General features: G+C 37.9%; 1 protein-coding gene and 1 pseudogene across 6 annotated transcripts in view; one reads left to right on the forward strand and one right to left on the reverse strand.

The window, feature by feature from the left end:
• Positions 1-16,669, reverse strand: part of PNPLA7 (patatin like domain 7, lysophospholipase) — a 260,431-nt gene that overhangs the window by 90,123 nt on the left and 153,639 nt on the right. The gene's annotated exons all lie outside the window — the stretch shown is intronic.
• On the forward strand, positions 1,855-2,501 carry LOC141505179 (5-formyltetrahydrofolate cyclo-ligase pseudogene; annotated as a pseudogene).

Consider the following 16,669-nt stretch of genomic DNA (forward strand, 5'->3'; position numbering starts at 1 on the left):
GGGAGTCATCTTAGAGGAGGAGGGTGTGGTGAGACAAACAAACAAAAGGAAAAGAACCAGGACTGAGAAAAAAAAATACTGGATTTAGTAATTAAAGAGTATCTATTTATACCACTAATTTGGTACTTAACATTATATTAGTCATCATTGTGTGAATTTGTGTATTTAAAAATTCTATCAGGTAGAATATGAGCTTCTTGAGTAAATGTTTAATGAATGATGGAATTATGCAGCTAGGTAAACAGTGAATAGTCAGGAAGACCAGAGATACACCAACTATGTGGCCCCTGGACTTTATCTCTGCCTCAGTTTCCTCAAATGTAAAATGGAGATAATAGTATCTACCTCCCAGAGTTGTGAGGATTAAAAGAGATATTGCAAATACTCAGTGATTAGTATGTAGTAGTGCTTAATAAACATTCGTTTCCTTCCTTCTTATGCAGATTGAATTCCAAATGGAGAAGTTCTGTTTGAAATGCTTCCTATCCAGGGATTTGCTTACCCAAATTTGCCAGTGGTCTTTGGTGGTAGAGGTCTGACTGCAGCACAGTCAAACTGCCAATGTGTTTCATAGAGTCCTTCCCATTGGCAACATCTTGTATACTAAAGGGCTGCCAGAACAACATATTAGTGTTCAAAAAGGAATTTGAGATAATGCTTCAGAAAGGACTTCATAAAGGTATCACATGGATAGAAAAATCAATTACAGAAACTGTTAACAAAAAGATGGTGCCCTGGGGCTTGGCAATGGCTAGTTTTGTCTTTATGATCCAAGGGGAAGAAAGTAGTATAGTCATCCATTCAATAAATATTTACCAAATGCCTACTAAGTGCAAGGCATAGGAAGGAAATTTACAGAGAAAGCTAAATTAAGAAATAGAGCAAACATACTCCTGGGAGAAACAAGTTACATCAAAGATATTAAGAGATGAAAAATTTAGTCTAATAAGATTTGACCAAAAAACAATAATCCAACACATCTTAAGAGTAATATTCCGTAATTCTCTTTGGACCAGTGAAACCCAGAAAGCAGTCCCGTCAGCCAGACAGAGGTAGAACCATTTTACTTTGGTGCTGCTTTTGGAAAAGCTTGGGAGATTAATTAACTACTGTTGTTATAGTGCTTCCAGTTCTTTTGGGAAAGGCGCTTAATTAATACAAGATAATGTTATTAGGTTCAAGTCTTTAGTGGTAGTATATTAAGACTCTCTCTCCCTTGAAAATAAAGAGCTCTTCATTAGGAATCACTGACCAATTCCATACAAAGTAAATCCAAATTATCTTCATTCAAGATGGAAGAAAAATATAGGTGCCTTGTTAGAAAGAGAAGTCAGGTGAAAAGCAGTTTGCATATTCTTTAACAATCTGTAGATATTGGATGGTTAGTTTTGCTGTTTCATCTCACCCTCCCCTTTCTATTTTGAATCTTTGTACTAGGAATGGCTTGCTGGACTGGCAGGGAAGTGATACATTTGGATATGAATGTTATATAAAAGCAACAAGTGTCAATAAATATATGGTTAAATTAAACAACACAAAATGGGGCGGGGGGAGACATCAAACTGTAGATGTTGGCCTGGCCAAGACAACTTTAAGACTGAGTTCACAAAAACAGGGAAAGTGATCTAACTATGATAGGTGGCCTGAGGGAATTCAATTCACAAACAAAGCATTAAGCTAGGCACTAAAGATGCAAAACCAAAAATGAAACAGTTCCTACCTTCAAAGAGTTTATGTTCTTTTGGGAGAGAGTAGGAATGAATAAATACAACATGCACACAGAAAAGCGAATAAATGATAAGAAGAAAAGTGAATAAATGATAAGAAGAAAAGTATGGAGAGGGACGGGCTAACATGGCGTCTGTGGCAGCTCTGAGCGGAGCCAAACACAACCTGTGGGCCGAGTTGAAGAAGCAGCTGTGGGACGGCTCCGCCAGTCCCGGCTGCTGATGGAGAAGGTAATTGCTCACCATAAATATCAAGAGTCTCAGAGAATTTCAATCTTTCTGAGCATGCAGGATGAAATTGAAACAAAAAAATTAACAAGGATATTTTTCAACGTGGCAAAATATGTTTTATGCCCTTGATACAAATTCAAGAGCAACCACATGGATATGGTCAAGTTATTTTCAGCTGAAGAGATTTTTTTCGCGTCCCAAAACTTCTTGGAACATTCATCAACCCAGTGATGATGATGTGCAAGAGGAGGCTTTGTCAACAGGGGTCTGGATCTCATCTTCATGCCAGGTCTTGGATTTGACAAACAGGGCAACCGCCTGGGAAGAGGGAAGGGTTACTATGACACCTACCTGAGACAGTGCTTGCAACACCAAGAAAGAAAGCCTTATACAATTGCTTTGGCTTTCAAAGAACAGATCTGTGATGTGGTGCCAGTTGGAGAAAATGATATGAGAATAGATGAAGTGCTCTATGAAGACAAACGAACTTTGTGGCTCTCAGTGACAACCCTGTGCGTTGCTCTGGATTTTATACTTGACTGAAATCAAATGCATTTCTTTTCCCTTCTCCAAAAATAATTTTCAACTCTACCCTTCTATTATTTAGAACTGGATTGACTTTGGTATAATTAGAAAGAAGTTAATATGAATATTAGTTGAAACTCTTTAGCAATGTAAATAATAAAATTTTATTTAAAAATGAACATTTCATTTAGTGATTTTCCTTCATATTTTCTTGGTGTTAAAATGACAATTTCATATCTCCTTTGAAATATAAATTATGAATGAGATTCTGTGGTCCAACTTGCACATTGATGAGAATTTAAACTCATTAAAACAAGGATTGTATTATATTCTAACTTGTCCTTTAAAGACTCTGCTTTAATTCCCAGGACACAGAGGAAGATTTGACAAATATTGCTTTGCTGATGTTTGTTTCTGATTCAGACTTTAGAGAGAGCAAATAGAATTCAGCATATTATTAATCCTTTTCTTTATTCACCCAACCCAAAATTTGGGGTTAAACACTTCAGAACTTTTGTGGGCTAAAAGTGATGAAGGATGCAACAGAAATTGCTCATTGGTTTTGCGTTTTAATACTGTAATTCACCATGATTATTCCCTAATCATCTCATTATAGAAAAGCTATGCTACCTCTTAGTGTCTGTAGATTCTAATGCTAAATTCTGATGTTATAAGAATTATAAACTTAGTTCCATCTATTTCTGTTTTCTGACTTGGAAATAAAATTTGCCTTATGTTTGAAAGTTGGCTGATATTTCACCTGGGAACAATATCTTTTTCAGTTGTGCTAATTCTTAAAAGTGGCATTATTTGAATAATTTGTTCATTTTTGGCTTAGAGGATTATATGTGATTTGAGACTTTATGCAGAAAGAACACAGACTTGCTACAAAGAAAGAAAAGTAAGCTAAAAAGGATGAAGAAAAGAAGGTAGAAGTAACAATACTATGGGGGGCAGCTAGGTGGCGTAGTAGATAAAGCACCAGCCTTGGAGTCAGAAGTACCTGGGTTCAAATCCAGTCTCAGACACTTAATAACTACCTAGCTGTGTGGCCTTGGGCAAGCCACTTAACCCCATTTGCCTTGCAAAAACCTAAAAAAAAAAAAAACAAAAAACCCCCCAAAAAACCCAAAACTATGAACAAGGTATGGGGAGGAGAACTTCCATAAGGATAAATATTATGTTGGTCTAAAACTCAACATTATTTGATATTTTTTAATTATTTAGACTACAAACATTCTTATTAAATAAACTATAATAAAGTTTCAATACTAATGCTTTTTTTATAATTAAAACATTGACAGATAATTTTTTACTATAAATTGAATCTGGATTTTTCACTGTTGCTTTAATTTTGGGTGTTCTTTTGTCATATGAATGAAGGGTTTTTTAAAAATATGAAACCATGGATCTATTATATATAGATTACATTAAAAAGGAATATAATAAATCAAATGTGTTCATTTCAAAAAAAAAAGAAGAGAAGTATCAGGAACATGACAACCCTCACCTCACAAAAGGGCCCAGAAGGAAGGTGTGTGTAAAAGGAAACATTCCTATATTTCATGTGGGAGCTATGTCTATGTAACAAAAAGAATTAGAGCTAAAAGGGACTTCCAAGGAATGTAATTATTTTTTAAATTTTTGCAAAGCAATGGAGTTAAGTGACTTGCCCAAGGTCACACAACTAAGTAAGTATTAGGTATCTGGGGCCAGATTTAACTCAGGTCTCTTGATTCCAAAGTTGGTGCTCTATCTCTTGTGCCATCTGTCTGCCTCAGACGTCAGAGGAATGTAGTCCAAACCTAGTTGAAGTAGTGACAATCCTAAAAAATGGATCCCATTTGAATATGTTCAGTGATGGAGAATTAGGGAAATATAGTAATTTTCACTTTGATAAAGTGAAAGATACCAAAAAGAGAGTAATATTCCTTAGGCAGAAGAGAAAGAAAAGGTTCAAAACTGGAGAGGAGAAAAAAAATTTAAGGTAGAATAGCTGAAAATCCTTCCAGAGTAATGACTGCTTTGGTAACAAGATTACTCATCATTAAGGCCTAAATGTCACAAAGCTTCCTGGACAGAGAGACAAACCAAGCTCCAGAGCAGCTCTGAGGAACAGTTCATCTCTTGTTTCCATGTATGTGGGTAATCCTACACTAACATTCCAATTCCAGAAACATTCTACCACCTTTTGAAAGTACCTCCTTCAATGCACCCACACTGTGTACACACAACAATCATAAAAAGGAACTGGCTAACTATCTATCATTAATCAAACATTTTTCAGTTTCCAAACTCCATATATAAACATGTACTAGCTGAGTACAATCTAAGATTTTGTCCAAGGTCATCAGTAGGGCTGCTAGACATAAAGATCATATAAACCCTTCATACCCACAGCAGTGACCTGACAACAAAACAATCATTTCTCCAGTGCCCAAAGTGAGCTGCAGGGTGTTTATGCTCTATAGGATGAGTCACTGTGCTGCTGTCATAGCAACAAATAGGGAATGCTAGATAATACCATCAATTCCAGATCTAATATAGGAACTGGGCTGATATTTCCTTGGAGTTTAGGGGGAAAAAGACCTGATATTTTCTCATTAAAAAAGCTTTGCTGTTCTTTTAAAAAAAATCCTCTTCATTTATTCACATCTGTGTAGATTGTTTCTAACTAAGATTCCCAAGAGAAGGGTTAAATTGAAGACTTTAGATTTTGTATATTGTTGAAGCAGCTAAAACAAAAGGCAGTAATGAAATGCTTCAAGAACTGATTTGCTAAGCATTTCTGAAACTATGGCCTCCCAGAACTCTCCCAATGAAGAACCCTAGGCTCAGAGGAACCCCAGAAGTCCTGCAGCCCAATCTGGACCCTAACAGAAATCTTTTCTATAACCCTGGCAAGTGACATTAAACCTCCATGTTAAGATCTCCAGTGAAGAGAATCTTCTGAAGTAGTTAATTCCACTTTTGGATAGCTCTGGCTATGAGGAAATTGTTCTTTTCATTAAGTCAAAGTTTCCTTCCCTATAATTTCTATCTATTGGTACAAATTCTGGTCTTTGGATCCAAACACAACTAGTCTAATTTTTCTTTCACAATATTTCAAATATTGGAAGACAGACATCATATTCCTTCAAGTTTTTTCTTTTTTTTGCAGGCTAAATATTCCTAGTTGTCTCAATTGAGGCAGCTAGTGGTACAGTGGATAAAGCAACAAATCTGGAATCAGGAATATTTTATTACAAATGTGGTCTCTGACACATTAGCAATATAACCCAGGTCAAGTTATTTAACCTCCTCATCTACAAAATGAGGATAATATTGGTACCTCCTCCATATGGTTATTATGAAGATTAAATGACATAATATTTGCAAAAAAACCCTTAGCATAAGGCCAGGGACATAATAAGTACTATTTACATAAATGTTTATTCCCATTTTATATAGCTTGGATTCCAATTCCTTCAATGTCCTGGTTGTTATTGTCTAAACACATTCTAACTCGTCGATGTCCTTCCTAAAATGTGATTCCCAAATTGAAAACAGTATCCTAAATATAGTATGACCAAAGCAGAGTTCAGCAAAACTACCGCCTCCCTTTTTGGCTACCATATTATACTCAAAAATTTTTAAGTCTGTAGATCTCTTGGGCACACCTCTTGATGTCTCCTCCCATTCTGTACTTGAGTAGTTGAGTTTTTTGAACCCAAGAATAGGATAGTTTATGTTTATTATTCTTTAATTTCATCTTATGAATTCCCTCCCCCCCCATGATTTGAGATAGTTTTGGAGCCTGAATCATCAGTTATCTCCTCCATCTTTTTGGTCATCTGTAAATGAGAAAATGATGCTATCTATGTCTTTATCCATGTCCCTGTGCACCACAAGACATAAAGACAGAGGCCCAGACAATTCAACTAGAGCCAACATATTCAAAGCTTAAGTTTATGTGTAGCAAAGGCTTGATCCCCCACACATAGCATGAGGGTGTCATTGTATAGTTCAGAGGCAGGCAGAATAGACATCTTTACTCTTCTTCCTCACCTTTCTCCAAGAAAGACTTTAATTTCTCCAAGGAGGTGGAGAACCAAGATTGCCTCTAACCCTGATTGTCTTATATCCAGTTCCATCCAATTGACCTGATCTATACCTGGCCATTTAACCCAGCCCTCTGGAAAAGATAGTGAGACTGGTGACTTAGTACAGCACCCCCTCACTCAATCCAATTCATGTGCTTGTCAAGGAATAACCTCCCTGATGTTATAGTCTTGGAGAAGAAAAGACACATATCATCATCATCATCATCATCATCATTATCATCACCATCTCCTCAGAGAGAGAGGTTATACTGGGATTGGGACTGATCTTTCCCCTTAAATATCATTAATTTATGGAATGTAGTCTTCAGGTACAAATGAAACTTCTGACCACTGTTCATTAATGAGGAAACTAAGGCCCTCCCAAGGTTTATTGAACACATGTAGCATATAGCAAAGAAATTCATTTATCCAAGTCAATAGTAAAACAGAGAATAGAGAAAATATACATATGAAATGATATACCAGACATAGAATAAAGAAATTCTCTTTTTGGTTAAGCTCTAGAGAGTTTCAGATCTCACCCCATGGGAAGTTCCCCAGTATCTACAGTATGCAGGAACATGATGATGGAGACTGCCAACCCCTCTGATGTTAGCTTCTTTCAGAGTCTTTTTCTCAGCAACCTAAAGTGGGACTGCTATTATCCATCTTTCCTCCCAAAGCTGTAAGTCAGAAATACCCAAAGAAACTGCAGAGTATGAAGAGACTCAAGAGACTTGAAAAGACTTTCCCTTTCCTGCTCTCACCAATTCTGCCTTGCCCTTCAAGCAGGCAGGGGCATTGATATCTCCATCAGTGAGAAAAAAAGTCTTATGGATGGCTTTGGGAATTGGGCTACATTCACAATAATGTCTTCTCTTTGGTCATTCGTTCAGTCAATACCAAAGTCATGCACTGTACCATCATATAGGCCAGATCTTTTTCTCTTGTTCAAAAAGACAGCATAGGCCATTGAGTTCCTGAGTATTCCTACAGTGCCACCCACACCCCTGTGTAAGAAGACCCCGGAGGCCAGAGCTCTACCTTCCAAGGACTCTATATTTGCCCAAGAGGGAAACACAGAGGAGGAACATGGTTCTATATTCTTGACAAATAGAACCCAGAGATGGAGCCATCCTTGAACTCCTGAGGGATAACCTCTTCTTGCTATATAACCTGGAAAATTTCATTTAGCTTTTATATAAGCAGTGGACCTTTTTCCTTGTGAAACTCTGTAGAATAGAATTTGTATCTGGTGCTTTGCCAAATGAGAGTAGTCTAAAGGCATTTAAGAGAGGGACTGACTTCAACTTGTGGTATATAGTCAATGACTTCAGCACTGGTTGATGGAGGACTGTTGAGAACACTCTAGGATCATGTTTCTATCACTAATCAATCATCCATCAATATTGAGTAGTTGAGATGTACCATTGGTCTTTTGTCCATAAATAGCCTTTAGGGTACCATAAAAGCACTTTGGATTGTTACTATCAGTGTAAAACTGAATTTCCTCTATCTTCTTACTGAGCCAAGAATCCTGTATCTCTCAAAGCTTCCCCTTGAAATTAATTTTTGATAGTTATACATGCCTTCTTAAAATAGGATGAATCATAAAGATAGCACAAAACTTTGACAAATGTCCTCTAAAATCTAAGTTTACTACATTTATGAATGGATTTGATTGCTTTCAGGAAATTACAAAGCTCTTTAATAAACCCTAAGCTTCCCATGAAAACAAAAATCTACCTTTCTTTTTTATTTTTATTATATACCCAATAAACACCAAACAACAAGAACACTGTTATATACAAAATAGAAAGGAAAAACAGGATGGGGCACAAAACTATGGATCTCCACACCATATAAAGTTGCTTCTCCTCAATGTATACAATTAATTTCAGCATGTAACTTTGAAAGCTGTCCTACTATGCTGACTGTATTTCCTTCTGAAGACCTCTATCTTCAATACTAATGTTTCATCTGTGTTGGTCTCTGAAGGAATAAAAATAAGTATGAAATAAAGAGGTACTTGGTGGGTGTGGGCAGGCTATACTATAGAATCAATGGAGAATTCTGATAAAGAGGAATAAATGTTGTTATCAAGAAATAATTTGGGGGGTGACTAGGTGACACAGTGGATAGATCACTAGCCCTGGAGTCAGGAGTATCTGAGTTCAAATGTGGCCTCAAACACTTAATAATTACCTAGCTGTGTGGTCCTGGGCAAGCCACTTAACCCCCATTGCCTTGCAAAAAACTAAAAAAAAATAATTTGATAAGAAGATGGGTTAGTTATATGGCAAAAGCAAAGGATGACAGTTGATAGTTGAAGTACTCCACAAAGTGAGGAATGCTTCTAAAATAGTGAGACTTCCTGTGGTGACCATATGCAGACAATAAACAAAAATTGTCCAACATGGGCAGGCATTAGTAGGTTGTGATCTTCATTACTGGAAGGAATTCCTGAATCAGTGAGACCACAGAACCATTTTATTATGAGAATCAAAAGTCCAAAGTTCTGCTCCAGTCTTTGATGTACTTACTATCTCAGTGGGCAGGTAATTTCCTAATTTACAACTTACAATTTTATTTCATCAGTATTATTCATTTAAGTCAATTTAAGTATCTGAGGCCAGATTTGAACTCAGGTACTCCTGACTCTAGGGCTGGTGCTCTATCCACTGTGCCACCTACCTGCCCTCAATATCATTCATTTTGAGGGATAGATGCATTCTGGTTAAGTTAGATGTAAAGCAAAGAGGAAAACCTTTCCCACTGAATTCTATTTTAAGATATGTGACACCTCAGAGGATAATCCCCTAGTACATCAGGTAGAAAATATTTTTTGAGGAAAGGGTCAAACTGGTGAACAATCTTGCACATGGTTAACTATATAGTTCTTTGGTTCTAGTTAAAAATTGCAGTTTCTACTCATTTTTTTATTACATATTAGACACTAATGATATTGTCTCAGGTCCCAATAAAATCAGGACCAGGTGTCAGTAGGACACATTAAAAAATGACTCTACCCTTAATGAGTTTAGTCTAGTTGGGGAGATAAGAGAGGACACACACAAAAAGTTAACTTCATAGCAAAACCTTTTCTCTGCCATGTGACATAACCACCCACAATTTCTTCAGCTTCCAAACCATGCACATCAAGTTGGTGACCTAAACAGTGCTCTAATTCTATATAATTTATTTCAGTTATAATAAAAGCACACAGCTGTGTACTTATAATCCTCTCCCTGTAATTTCAATTTCATCACACTTCTTTACTACCATGCATGCAGTGACACCATGACTTTAGTCACTTTGGCTTTATTGACCCTATTTCAATTAGATTCCCTAAGTTACCCCATATGAAGATAGTACTTATGCAAGGTGATTCACTGTTACCAACAAGGAAACCATATACTACCCCCCCAAAAAAATTATAAGAAAAGTCAAAAGTAAAAATAAAATTAATGTAAAGATATCTGTTCATTTGTCTTGTAAGTCAGGAAAATTTATGGATTATCTATCAATTATAAAACAATATATTAAATGTTTGTAGAGAATGATGATGGAAAAAGACATCCTCAACCTTGAAGAAATTAAAACTTTGCACAGGATATAGGACAAACAGAAGTAAAAAGATACTAAAAAACTACACACTGCTGAACAAATAAGCATACATACATACATTCATCACTAAGCCTGATTCCACTTTCATACCAAGACACTCATTCTTAAGTCTTTACAACATTGTTTCTGTCTCTGTTACTGAAACTGTTCTCTCAGAGGTCACCAATGACTATTAACATCCCAAATCTAAGGATCTTTCCTAGGCTATCAATCCTCAGTTCTTAACTGCAGTAGAAGGATTCTTCACCTTTCCTATATCATGGCCCCTTAAATCTTACAGACCTCTCCTCAAAATGTTTTTAAATGCATAAAAAATAAAGATTATGAGGGGCATAATTACACTGAAATAAAGTTAATCCAATCTATATTTTAAGTTAACAAATTTTATATTCCTTTCTCCACTCTATTCCTGATTGTTTCAACTTATTTCTCCACTACTCCCCAGCAGTTTTCTCACTCTAGAAAAATGTAGAAATCAGGAGACAGAGAAGGGCCCTCCTCTGGTGAATTTTCCTAAAATTTCCATTTTAAGGAAGTGCCCAGGTCAACCATGCTCACTCCTTCCTCCTCTGTCAAGTCTACTTTTGACTCTTTCTCTACATGCCCCTTCTTCCTTCCTTTTTTATAAGTTATCTTCCCTCATTAGAACATAAACTCCTAGAAGCCAGGAAATCTTTTTGTTTATATTTGTATTCCCAGCTTATAGCTTATAAATGTAAAGAAATGTTTGTTGACTTCATACTAGATTAAGAACTCCAGTTCTAAGGCATTTGAAACTGCTTACATCTTAATCTTTAATTCTCTCCTCGAGAAATTTGGAACTATGCCCAAAGGGCAACAAAAATGTGCATACCCTTTGATCCAGCAATACCACTACTGGGTCTATACCCCGAAGAGATGATGAAAAAGGGTGAAAACATCACTTTGTATAAAAAATATTCATAGCAGCCCTGTTTGTGGTGGCAAAGAATTGGAAATCAAGTAAATGTCCTTCAACTGGGGAATGGCTTACCAAACTGTGGTATAAGTATGTCATGGAACACTATTGTTCTATTAGAAACCAGCAGGGATGGGAATTCAGGGAAGCCTGGAGGGATTTGCATGAACTGATGCTGAGTGAGATAAGCAGAACCAGAAAAACACTGTACCCCCTATCAGCAACCTGGGGGTGATGTTCAACCTTGATTGACTTGCTCGTTCCATCAGTGCAACAACCAGAGACAATTTTGGGCTGTCTGCAATGGAGAATACCACCATCTGTATCCAGATAAAGAACCATGGAGTTTGAACAAAATCCAAGGACTATTTCCTTTAATTTAGAAAAAAAAAACCCAGCTATTTTATTGTCTGATCTTGCTATCTCTTATACTTTATGTTTCTTCCTTAAGGATATGATTTCTCTCTCATCACACTCAGGATCAATGTACAACATGGAAACAATGTAAAGACTGACAAATTGCCTTCTGTGGGGGGGTGGGGAGAGGGAAGTAGGATTAGGGGAAAAATTATAAAACTCAAAATAAATAAAATCTTTAATGAGAAAAAAATACTCTCCTCCTTAGCTTTCATGGCATTGAACTTTGCTGGTTTTCATCCTTCTCCCTAAGAGTATTCTTCAGCTTTTTTTCTTTCTAAGCTCTCCTCTCTCTTACTGTCTCCACTATTTACATCTCTGTCTCTAGCCCTGACCTGTCACAAACTTAAAATCCACACTCATAATTAGATACTCAACATCTTCATTTGAATATCACACTTTGAACTCAACATACTCTAAATCAAACTCATCATCTAGCATCCTATCCTAAATCTCCATCTCCCAATCCTGACCTTCTTCACAGGCTTAAAATACATAGTTGTAATTACCTTTTAGACATTTTCATCTTAATAATCAAATGGATTTGTAATTTCATTAAATTGCTGTTTCCTCCTATGTCACAAATTTAAAATTATATATATCCCTGCATCATGTGCAAATCTAGTCCATGTTCTCCTACAAATTTAGCACTGGAAGTCCAATCTGGAGATTTTTTTTACTTGCTCTTTACCTTGTAAGGATACCAAAAGGAAACAACAATTTTTTCATTCTTCACACATGACCAGCTGATCTCCATTTTCTGTCATATGCTTCTTTGATTATATTATTGATAGTTTCTTTATATTTCTTCATTCTTTCTTCATTTTATTTTATTTTTTTAAATTCTCATTTTGTACAAATGTTTTTTTACATTAATAAAATATTCTTGTTTAATAGTAAACAAAATACCCCCCCCACCCATGAATACAGACTTGCTTGGGCAATAAAGGGGAGAGAAAAAAAATTAAAATTAAAAAAATAATAGTAATAATTGTAGGTATGGCCAGGTGGCGCAATGGATGAAACACCAGTCCTGGAGCCACGAGCATCCGAGTCCACATCCAGCCCTGTAGACCCAACAATCACCCAGCCGTGTGACATGCAAGCCACCTGATCCCCACTGCCCTACAAAAACCAAAAAGAAGAAGAAAAAAAAAGACCCAAAATAAAATAAAACAGTAATAATAGTAGGGGTGGCTGGGTGGCAGACAGAGCATTGGCCCTTGAGCCAGAAGCACCCGGGTCCAAATCCAGCCTCAGACACCCTGGTATGTGGCCCCAGGCAGGCCACCTAGCCCCATTTGCCCTGCACTCTCCCCCAAATAATATTAATAAAAAATGTGCTTCAGTCTTTGTTCCAACACCAACAATTCTGTCATGGGTGGATCGCATTCTTAATGGTAAGTCCATTGCAAAAGTTACTTCTATATTTTTCCAATGTTGTCATTGCTGATCGCAACTCCCTCCTTTCTTATTTCTCCACTACCATGTACTATATTTTCTCTCTCCTTTCACTCTGACTCTGCTGTAGGGTCGCTGAGTAGCACAGCAGATAGATCCCTGGCCCTGGGGCCAAGAGGCCCTGAGCCCCCATACCACCCCTTAGGCCCAGAATCCACCTGGCCCCATGGTCCCGGACAGGCCTTCCAGTGCCAGACCCTTGCAAGAAGTAAAAAAAAAAAAAAGTGTTATATCTGACCACTCTCCCCCCATGGTCCATCCTCTCCTCCTTTATTCACATCCCCACCCCTTCCCCCTGCTCCTCCCTCCTTCTTATTCCAGATGCCTATACCCCATTGAGTATATATGCTGTTTCCACTCCTAGACAGCTCTGATGAGAGCAAAGGTTCCCTCATTCCCCCTTGCCTCCCCCCTTCCATATCATTGCAATAGCTTATTGTAATAAAAAAAATAAATAAAAATCTTATTATATGAAATATCTTGGCCTATTCCCCCTTGCCTTTTTCTTTCTCCCATTACATTTCCCTTTTTTTCCTATTGACTCCATTTTTACATCATATTTTATCTTCCAATTCAGCTTTCTCCTGTGCTTCAACTATAAAAGCTCCCTCTACCTGCTCTGTTAACTGAGAAGGATCATTTGAGTATTATCAGTGTCATTTTTCTATGCAGGAATACATGCAGTTCATCATTAAGTCCCTCATATTTTCCCCCCACTCCTCCAATTTCCATGCTTCACCTGAGTCCTAAATCTGAAGATCAAACCTTCTGTTCAGTTCTGGCCATTCCAACAGGAACATTTGAAATTCCCCTGGTTCACTGAAAGTCCATCTTTTTCCCTGCAAGAGGACATTCAGCCTTGCTGGGTAGTTCATTCTTGGCTGCATTCTAAGCTCTTTTGCCTTCCAGTTTATTGTATTCCAAGCCCTACGACCTTCCAATGTAGCTGCTGCTAAGTCCTGTGTGATCCTGACTGCCGCTCCACGATATTTGAACTGTGTCCTTCTGGCTGCTTGTAATATTTTCTCTTTGACTTGGGAGTTCTGGAACTTGGCTATAATATTCCTAGGGGTTGGTTTTCTGGGATCTCTTTCTCAGGGGGATTGGTGGATTCTCTCCATTTCTATTTTGTCCTCTGCTTCTAGAATATCAGGGCAATTTTCCTGTAGCAATTCTTTGAAAATAATATCAAGGCTCTTTTCCTGATCATGACTTTCAGGTATTCCAATAATTTTTAAATTATCTTTCCTAAGTTTGTTTTCCATATCAGTTGTTTTTTCAATAAGATATTACACATTTTATTCTAATTTTTCATTTTTTTGGTTTTGAAGTATTGATTCCTGATTTCTGGCAAATTCATCAATCTCCCTGAAGTCTATTCTTTGTCTGAAGGATTTGTTCTCCTCAGAGAGTTTTCTTATCTCTTTTTCCATCTGGCCAATTTTGCTTTTTAAGGCATTCTTCTCCTCAATAACTTTTTGAACTCTTTTATCCATTTGACCTAAGCTGGTTTTTAGCATACTATTTTCTTCAACATTTTTTTTGGATTTCCTTGACTAAGCTGCTGACTTCATTTTCATGTTTTTCCTGCATCTCTCTCCTTTCTTTTCCCAGTTTTTCTTCCAACTCCTTCATTTGATTTTCAAAGACTTTTTTGAGCTCTGTCATAGCCTGAGCCCAATTTCTGTTTTTCTTGGAGTTTTCAGATGCAGGAGCTTGTGCTTCCTCATCTTCAGACTGAGTATTTTGATCCTTCTTGGGCTCATATACAAAATATTTCTCAATGGTCTTCTTCTTGTTTCTCTGCTTGCTCATTTTCCCAGCCTGGGCCTGGTTTTGGGGTGTTTCCTGAGCTTTTGGGACACTCCCACAAGGGTCTCAGTGTGTGAGGCTCTGTCCTCCCTCCTGGTCTGTGAATGACCATAAGCATCCCACTCCGCCACGGGGCTAAGGTGGGGGGGGGGGCTGCTGTTCTATGGGGGGGCCTAGACTGCTATCAGGATCTGAATGTGGTCAGAGCCCCAGCATCCTGTTCCAGGGGCAGAGGACAGAGCTCTGCAGTCTCTCTTTACTCCCCTCCCTCAGCTCAATGGGCTCATGCCCTGGAGGCTCCTGCTTACCAACTCCACCTGCTTCTGTTTCCTGGATCTGGGCTGTGGAAAAACCATGCTGCTCTCTGTGTGCCCTGAGGGCTGGGCTCCACGTGCTCCCTCTGGCAGAGGTCCCCTGCTGTTCCCCCACTTTATGCCTGGTGCTCCCCGGGGTGCAGCTCAGGATTCTCCCCCGCTGCTGAGAGCTTCTTCGGCTCCCAGCGCCCTGGGGCTGCCTACGGGAGGCTGAAGTTCTTTCGCTCTGGCAGGCCACCCCTCTGGAGGGCCGCCCCTCCGACCCCAGGGAGCAGAGCCTTTCTGCTCTTTTCCAGGTTACCTTGAATACAAGAACTGCCTCACTGGGTCCCTTTGTGGCTTCTGTCTCTCGAAAGTTTAGTTAGAGTCCTTAGTTGCAAGTTTTATCAGAGAGCGCCTAAGACTCGATCCCTTCTTGTCACCATCTTGGCTCCGCCCCCCCCATTCTTTCTTCAAAGAACATTTGTTATACGCTTCATTCTTCTCACTTCCACCCTGTGTTTCTCCATTGCTCTCTGAATGATTCTCACTTTCTTCAGAGATTGTAGTGTCTCATGACTTATCATTATACAGCAACACTAATAGAATAATGGCATTAAAAAGATGGGTCATTGTTCCTGGGGAAAATTTGGGAGTTCTTAAAGCAAATGTGTAATTTCCCAAAGGAAATCATCTATTCTCTTCCTTCTGTTTAATTCTGAGCTCAACTCGTTATTCATTTGCATTGGTTGTCGAAGATCTATTGATGGATGAGTTCTCTAGCTTATCTTCCATATCATAATTTAGATAATACACAATCTTTATCCAGCTAGTTTTTCTTAAGAGGAAGGTTGGACCAAAAAATTATTTTGACTGCTGAAATATTTCCAATCTTAAAGCAATATGCATGAAATCACTTGCAAAAAAGGAGTATATTGTAGATGACATTCACCATCCACAGAAAGTTTCCCAACTTGGGGCAGCTAGGTGGAGAAGTGAATAGAGCACCAGCCCTGGAGACAGGAGGACCTGAGTTCAAATTTGACCTCAGACACTTGATAATTAATCTAGCCATGTGTCCTTGGGCAAGTCACTTAACCCCACTGCCTTGCAAAAAAATTTTACCAACTTAGATCAAAGATCTAAACAGGATTATCCTTTTTGTCATATCTTTTAAAGACTCTTGAAAGGAAGGGAAGGAAGATATCCTGTTGGAATAGCATCTTTAAAATGGTACTGAACAAAGGACTTTTAAAAAAATCAACAAACAATAAGCAGTTTGTTCTTATATGCACTAAATATGGATGTGTAATGATAAATATGTGCTCTACTGTGGAATATGACTAGGGAATGTTTGCCTCTACCCTTCTAATATGACCACAGAGCATGTCCTTGATGCCCATGCAAATTATTCTCATAAAATTTTTATAAATAGGAAAGATTAATGTTTGATGATGTTCTTTTTGGTCACTCTTTAGGGTATTAACTAAGTCTGAGGTTTTTCCATAATGTTGATATTTTTCCACTTTTCAGATACCATATGAATCAATACCTTAA

This window comes from Macrotis lagotis, chromosome 1, assembly GCF_037893015.1.
Source record: "Macrotis lagotis isolate mMagLag1 chromosome 1, bilby.v1.9.chrom.fasta, whole genome shotgun sequence".
Taxonomy (NCBI): Eukaryota; Metazoa; Chordata; class Mammalia; order Peramelemorphia; family Peramelidae; genus Macrotis; species Macrotis lagotis.